The 8,361-nt window shown below is 45.2% G+C and overlaps 1 long non-coding RNA gene across 1 annotated transcript; it reads left to right on the plus strand.

Annotated features, from left to right (window-relative positions):
* Positions 1–1,408: 1,408 nt before the first annotated feature.
* LOC149459674 (uncharacterized) lies at positions 1,409–7,501 on the plus strand. The gene is made up of 3 exons (XR_016313231.1): positions 1,409–1,470; positions 3,191–3,295; positions 7,366–7,501. It is a non-coding gene; the product is annotated as an uncharacterized LOC149459674 (long non-coding RNA).
* Positions 7,502–8,361: the final 860 nt, after the last annotated feature.

The following is an 8,361-nucleotide window of genomic DNA, read 5'->3' on the forward strand; positions in this document are numbered from 1 at the left end:
ATATTGTCATAGGATTTTTTCTAAATGATTTTTATGCAATTTACAGACAAAAATAAAAAAACAAAATCCTATAATGATTGATAATTCTGTATTTATGTTTATAAACATCACATTCCCCACAAAGAAGGGGATTTAGATGTCATTCTGTCTATGGATGTCTCTGTGGGGGATATGATTCTCCTATATATGTATTGTACATTCAGTCTGCTGTGTACTATGGGAATGACTTGTGTTGTTGCTAGGAGCTGGGAGCGGTTGCTATGGGCTCTCCATGGTGGGTTTCTAGTATTGGGTCGGTGTCTCTGTAACTTCATCTATATTCAGCACCGGGCCAATGTTCTCCATATGTGTGTGTATACTTCTGTATGATACATGATTGGATTCACACTGGATCTAAGGACTGTCAATGGTTGCTATGGGGTGTGCATTGTTATTATGGGATGTGTAGAGGTGGCTTTCTAGTAATGGGTTGATGTCTATGTAACTGTATATATTGTACAATAACAGCTCAGCACTGTTACTATGGAGATATATATATATATTTATTATTATTATTATTATTATTATTTTTTTTTTCAACACCAGGGCAATGTTGTTCTTATATGTGTGTATATATATTATGCTGTGGACGTATATATACAGTATATTCATCACTGGGGCAATGTTGTTGTTTGTATGTGTGTATATATATTTATATACTTATATACATACGGTGGTGATGCACATCCACAATATCACCTGCACTTAGCAGTAATTGGAAAGCTTTTGGTGTATCTGCACCTATTTGGATTTGGTTGTTTTAAGTTTTTTCGTTTTTTTTTTGTTTACAGACTATTATATGTTCACTTATATTTTTTTAATGTGTTTGCTCATAAATATACGTTTTGGATGTATTTTTTTTGGCACTATTGTATTTAATTGATCCCACATTTAGGGATCCATTTTATGTCACTATTTACTCACTTTGTTTTTGCCATATTGTATTCTTTTATTATTAGGGTAGCGCTGCACCATTTTGGTTTCATTAGATTTTATTTCCACATGATATATATATTACACTGTGGACTGCACCCTGTTGCTATGGACAATGAGCGGTTGCTATGGGCTCTCCATGGAAGTGTAAAGGTAGGTTTTCTAGTAATGGGTTGGGATCTCTGTGACTATATATGATGTACATTGGGGTTATGGGGTATATTCTGTATGTTGTACACCAGGGGCCAGGTGGGCGCCATGTTTATGGGGGGCTCTGATGATGTAGAAGTTGGGGCCTCCTCACTGACAGGACTGATAACAGCTGAACAGAAGATTTGGTGTTGTCATCCCTCCAGCCAGCAGGGGGAGATAGAGAGCCTGTGCTGTGGAGTGAGGGCAGACGCCCTTCTTCCTGTATCCGTTTGCAATTGTCAACTGTCAACTGTCAGATGACAGAGGAGAAACTGAAGCTGCCTGCACAGGACAGGGGTGTTATCTGTGAGTACATGGGGGAAGGTGGGGACAACTCAGCCCCCCAGAATTCTGCTGACCTCCTCTCTCTCCTCCTCAGACCACCATCTCTCTTCTTCAGCCCCCAGATCTCCCCTCTTTTCCTCAGCCCCCCCAACTCCTCTTCAGCCCCACTAGATCTCGCCTTCTTAGACCCCCCCCCCAGACCTCCTCAGATCCCCCTCTCCCCTCTGTCAAACATGATGGGGGATCATTTTTGCTGCACATGTGTTTACCCCATTTGGCTGCTTTTGCATTTCGGGAAGTGAGGTGGGGACAATTATGAGCCAGTAAAAACACGGCTCAGCCTCTAGATTTTACCACCCCAAACCGCAATTGTAAACAAGGCCTCAGTGTTCGTTCTCATAGGCAGATGGAGGGCGGTAAAACCATTTTCCACCCCCTGACCACCCACCTGTACAAAGAGATGCAGCTGCCCAGTGCTGTACATCCGCCATTGCCTGATACTTTGCTTCACAGCCACAGCGATAATGAATTCTTACGGGGCCACCCTGTCACTGTGCAATACATACAGCTGCAACACAGTGGGCCATTGGGTTAGTAGTATCTCCTCCCCACTGCCTACCAAACACCCTCTGAAAAGTGATCTGCACTATAAACACATAGCGGGTAAAGTAGATGTGAACCCAAAATCTCATGTAGTATGTTTGTCATGGGGCCGTACTGTGTACAGGTTTCTCCAGGATTTTGTTTGATTTTGTGAATCTGGAGATCCTGCCAGTAACAACACTTCCTGCTTCAGGCTGACAACACCAAGCCAAGGGTTTTGTTGTGTAGTCAGTCCAATAAATGAATGAACCTCCTCAATACAACACATGTCCATGACGGATCAGTGTCCTGTATGCCGGGTGTAATTCTCAGTGTCTGTTCTTATTCGGCATGTATGGTCTCTGCACAGTCCCACTTCTCCTGTGACCTCCACATTCCCCGTATCTGTTCTTATTTGCTCGGAGCTCTGCACTCCTTCCTGTATCTCAATACTTCATTTTCTGATGTCCACTTTACACGTCTGCATGGAGTTGGCCAGGGATCTGTAGTGCTCTGTTGGCTACATGGAGGAGGTCTGTGGCGGTATTGGAATGTTACACTTCCTCCTCCCACATGCAGCCGCTATAGTGCTACAGTCTCTCATCCCCATCTATGTAGTCTGTCTGGGAAGGGAGAGGCGCTGCCATCTTGGATATGGGAAACAGGAAGCCTGCTCCCTGCTGCGCATTCATGAGCTTGTGTGGTGCTTTGCCAATGGCCTCCTGGCTGTCATGTGACATGTCACATGGTGTGATGATTGGAGAGGAGAGCAGAGATGGACCTTGACAGTTCTTCCCTGTTTATTTGTGGGGGGGTGAAGAGAGGACTCCACTGTATTCCTTAAAGCTGAAGTTTAATCTGCTATATTTTGCCTTACATTGTTCCTCCTTTCCCTGCTCATCAACATGCTATTGGAACTAAAAGAATCTTACATATCTATTATTATGTCATCACTGGGTCTATGTGCTTCTTCATGCAATGCAAACAGATCATGGCTGGTGAGAGCCATAGAACAAAAAAAAGCCCACAATTCTGCTTGCTGATTGGGGGGAGGGGGGGGGAGTGTTAAAGCTGAACAAATCTTTGTAAGTTTATTTTGCTTTAAAGGCTCCACCTTACACATGACTTCTCCTAATATTTCTCCATTCATTCGTTTTAGGCCTTATACAGGTGCAACGTGTAAAGTCGTACAAAGTGCGGGAACATGACGAACTGTCACCGGAGAAGGCCGACACCCTGATAGTGACATAGAACAGCGATGACGGTAAGTGACGCCGACTTCACAGCACCGTGGTAGTTCATTGAGGACTACAAGCTGACAGTCGTGTGAGCCCCACGCGGCCACATTGTTTTAAAATTTGGCAGCTAACGAGGGGAGAGAAGATCCCCCACTAACTGTCAAAGTGGGGATCGGGGGGCGGTCTGAACACAACATGTTACACCCCGAATATGGGTGTAATATGTTATGAAAGGTAAACTTAGCCTTCATCCGCTTCCGACCGCCCTATAGGAGAGATACTGCTACAGGGCGACACGGGTGCGCAAAATCACTAACAATTCTCCTCCCTGTCAGCTCGGGCACACTGCTCTGGGCACCGCCCCCTAGTAATACACTCCCTGCACACAGTAAACCCTTTGATCGACCCTCATGTTAACACCTTCCTGCCCAGTGCCATTAGTACAGTGTCAGTGCTGTTTTTTAGCACTGATCACTGTATTGTTGTCACTGGGGATATCAGTCACAGTTAGTCAGTCCCTCCCCCCCAGTGTCCGAATGCCTGCCGCTGTCCCACTATAAGTCGCTGATTGCTGCCATTATTAGTAAAAATAAAAAATTAAAAAATCCCAGTGTATATATACTGCTATTTGTAAACGCTATAACTTTCAAGTAAACCAATTAATTTACACGTATTGGGATGTTTTCTTTAGCAAAGACATGGAGCCGAATACATTTTGGCGTAAATTTATGAGGAAATTTGATCTTTTAAATTTTTTTACTGGACATGTTTAATAACAAAAAGTCAAAAATATTGTTTTTTTTCTCAAAATTGTCAGCGTAAGAAATAACGCACAGGTGATCAAATACCACCGAAAGAAAGCTTTGTGGGTAAAAAAGGACTTAAATTTCATTTGGGTGCAGTGTTGCATGACTGCGCAATTGTCAGTTAAAGTAATGCAGCGCTGTAATGCCAAAAATGGCCTGGTCAGGAAGGGGGGTAAATCCTCTGGAGGGCAAGTGGTTAATAAGGACACAGGCACAGTTTAAAAATAAAAAATATGTGGCCCGTTAAGCAGGTTTCATGGACATGATGGATGAGAGGTAGCCTGATGTATACAGACACAAGTCTGCCAACCATAGATCCAATATGGGTCCACAAAAAGTGACCTCAGTCCTGTTCTGCTCCAATTCAGCGGGGGATGGGTTCATGGATTCCCTGTGTATTGGATCAGATGACGCCGCTAGAAAGAGCCTTTACAACTTTTATTTGTTGCTCTAATTGGACTTTGTATAAGCGAGACATGATTTTGCTGGGAAAAAAAAATGTGTGTGTATATATATATATATATATATATGTGTGTGTGTGTGTGTATATATATATGTGTGTGTATATGTAATTTTTTTTATAAATAAACTCCACCCATCAAGTCATTTTGATATTTGCATAAATCCTCCCAAGATCCAGCTCAGGGATGTCCATTTCCTATCACCCAACACCCGGGACATGTAGTTCCAGGCGCCGGGCAGGTAGTTTTTTTTTTTTTTCCCCTTAGCCCTGCTGTGGGCAAGCAGCAGGGCTCACCTGTTAGGTGGAAATAATCCTGACAGCAGCGCTGCTGCCGATAGCTTCCATACAGCCTACAGTGCCAGCCTCTCCCCCGCCCCCACTATATGTCCTGGTGTCAGGGAATGGGAAGATCGCTGCGGCGATCGAATCCACACATGCGTAGAGTCCTGACAAAACGTACAGGCAGGCGGGCACTAGGACCCAGACGCGCCTGTCACCATTGACGGCACCAGGCAAGCATTAGGACCCAGGAGTGCCTGTCAGGAGTTGGGCTGGCTATTTAAACCCAGCTCTTGCAATGCTCATGTGCCGTGTGGTATTTCCTGTGTTCCTGTGAGTTTACTTTGCTGCTGACCCTGCCTGATCCTGATCTGCTGACTTCTCCTGCTCTGACCCCTGGCTTGCCTGACCATTCTCCTGCCTGCTCCTGCACTTTTGATCTCCTTGTTGCCAAACCCGGACCGTGACCCGTTTATTCTTCTGCCTGCTGTTTTGTACCGACCTGTCTGACCTCGCTTACTCTACCTCCTCACATCAGACTCTCACCTGCTGCGTACCACCGACAGGTGCCTCTTCCACAGCTGGTTGCACCCAGGGGTCGCGACCTGGTCTCGGCTTACTCCAAGTCCATTCCCACCATCAGGGTCTCTGGTGAACAAGCAAGTCGGAACTTAGATTCCGCGCCCTGGGGAATTCTGGTCTGTGGGCCGCTAGAGGCTACCACCGGCTGGTCCCTAACACCTGGGCTCCACTTGCCCATCTGCGAGCCCGAGACTGGTTCAGTGGGTGCCATGGGATGTGGTATAGGGGAGGGAGGAGGAGCACGGACACATCTGCTCCCCTCCCCTTCTTCTACTGATTCGGAAGTGATGTGACATCACTTCCGGGTCCCGGTGTGATGTGCACTGCATTACATTCAGTGTAGTACAAGGGAGACATGCAGGGTCTTTTAGACCTGGTTTGCCCTTCTATATTATAAAGTTTTGAAAGACAATTGTACAATGTATGGCCAGCGTTAGACTCAATATCAAAAAGTTGAACCCCTGAGACAGTAAATCCAGCTGTTAAAGTTAGTGTTCCGGGGCAGGTTAAGATGAGCAATTAAAGTGTTCGCTTACAGCCCCACTCTGGTCTCTGCCCCCTTCCCCAGCAGTGTTTTAGGCATTTTATTATTATTCTAAGCATTTTATTGCTTATTCTTTTTAGATGTTTTTAGGCCGGTCACATGATGTGCGGGGTCTTCTATGCCTTGTCTCTGGGTTGGGTGGTCCTCAGCAGTCCAGTTAGCACTGATCTGCATTATAAGGGCACCATGGTTTTGCACCAAAGCCGTTTTGTAGATAGAGGAGGGCATGACAAATTTGCTTTGCATCTAGGAGCCAGCTAAAAAAGTTAGGAGTCCGTTTTTTTTAACCCCTTGCCTACTGGTTACTTTCGCCCCCTTCCTGTCCAGGCCAATTTTCAGCTTTCAGCGCTGTCACACTTTAAGACCTGGTTCACATCTGTGCGGTCATGCAGGCTGCGATTTGCGCGGGCAGGAGAGCCTATGCGGTTCCCAGTACGGTTGCCATTTCCAGTACGGGCGGAGTGCCATTAGAAATAATGGCACCTGCCTGCGGGTCCCGCATTCCTCTGTGTGGGTGGTGCGGCTGCAGGTATTCATGTGGGTCCCGCAACGGCACCACACACACAGATGTGAAGTGAGGGTAAACGACAGTTTCACAGTCATGCAACACCGCACCCAAATTATATTTTTATCTTTTTTTTTTTTTAGATAGAGCTTTCTTTTAGTCGATTTTAATCACCAATTGAGTTTTTATTTGTTACTAGATACACAAAGAAAAGACTGAAAATAACCCCCAACCCCTTTTTCTTCAAATAAGTAGTTTTTCTTCACTGATGTGCGGTGATGAGGCTGCACCGCTGGGGCACTGATGAGGCAGCACTTATGGGGCACTGATGAGGCTGCACTGATGGGGAACTGATGAGGCTGCACTGATGAGGCACTGGTGAAGCTAAAGATGATCATATACCGGGGGATTGTGATGTGTTATATCACTAAGGAGATTCGGATCTCTGCTGTATACTGTCACTGTACTAATGACACTGGCTGGGAAGGGGTTATCATCTTGAGTAATCAAGGGGTTAAATGTGTGCCTAACAAGTGTTATTGTGTGTAATATGTGCTGCTTTGTACTAAAAATCTCTTTGTTTCTTATCCCTGAAACAGAGAGATTGTTCCCTCTGTACAGAGCCCAGTGTTGACTGCCAACACAGGGCTCTGGGCTGTGATTGGACACAGCCGATCAACAGGTCCTGGCTATGAATCATTGGCCAGGACCTGTTGAGAAACTCCCACGGAGTTAGCAGGCAGGTGTGCGTACCTGGAAGAGGCCAGCGATGCACAGGTATATCACTGAGCCTGTACGGGCCGCCCGTCTGCAGTACACTTGTGGGCACGTGGTCCTGAAATGGTTCTAAAATTGAAAGCCAGTCGAGGTAACTAGAATTGTCACCAATAACACTGAATGTTGTGCTTTTCCCATAGTTCACATTGTCCTCCATCAGAGCTATAGCGACATCTGCTGGCTGAGAGCAAGTGTTACACATTACCAACACAACCCAACAGGTTTGCAGTTGCATTTACCGGTCATTTTAACCACTTGCCCTCCTGAGGATTTACCCCCCTTCCTGACCAGATAATGTTTTGCGATACGGCGCTATGTTACTTTATCTGACAATTGCACGGTCATGCAACGCTGCACTTTTCCCACAAATAGAGCTTTCTTTCGGTGGTATTTGATCACCTGTGCAGTTTTTTTATTTTTTGTGCTATAAACAAAAAAAGACTGACAATTAAAAAAAAAGCAATGTCTTTGCTGAAAATAAAATCCCAATACGTATAAATTAATTGGTTTACATGAAAGTTATAGCGTCTACTAATGGCGGTATATATAGTGGAATTTTTATTTTTATTTATTTTTTTATATTAGTAATGGCAGCCATCAGCGACTTATAGTGGTATTCAAAACTACAGGGTCTCCGATTTGTAAAAGGAAAAAAAAGAAAGAAAAATTGGCAGAAGAAATGCTTGGTCTTTGAACATAACTGTTTTAACCATTTGTCTACTGAGGCAATTTTTACATTTTTTGTATACATGCTTGTAGGTAGGTGTGGTTTGTTTTCTCCATTGCAGGTGGCGTTCAAATTGAGTGGTACCTCAGCTTGGAGAGGAAGTCCATGAGAAATGATGCTCTATGGTTTCCTGAGTCAATGGATGTGCTTTCTGGTTGCCTACGCTGTGTCCATGTGACCCTTGGTGGCCATCTTGGGTCAGTAGGGTCTTTTTAAGTCTCTGCCCCTGGGTTTTGGAGTGCTTCTGGCGTGTGGCTAGTACAGGGAGAGAAACCCCCGCTTGTTAGGGAAAGTAACTACTGGTAGGGAGAGGTTCCTGATTAGAAGGGAAAGGAGCTTCCCTCTTGGGACTGGACCGACAGGCCATGCTTCATCCTCTGAGACAGACGCTGTCAGCACCTCTCTACCG

The sequence above is a fragment of the Staurois parvus genome, unplaced genomic scaffold (assembly GCF_062004578.1).
Source record: "Staurois parvus isolate SC_StPar_1 unplaced genomic scaffold, SC_StPar_1.0 ptg000250l, whole genome shotgun sequence".
NCBI lineage: Eukaryota > Metazoa > Chordata > Amphibia > Anura > Ranidae > Staurois > Staurois parvus.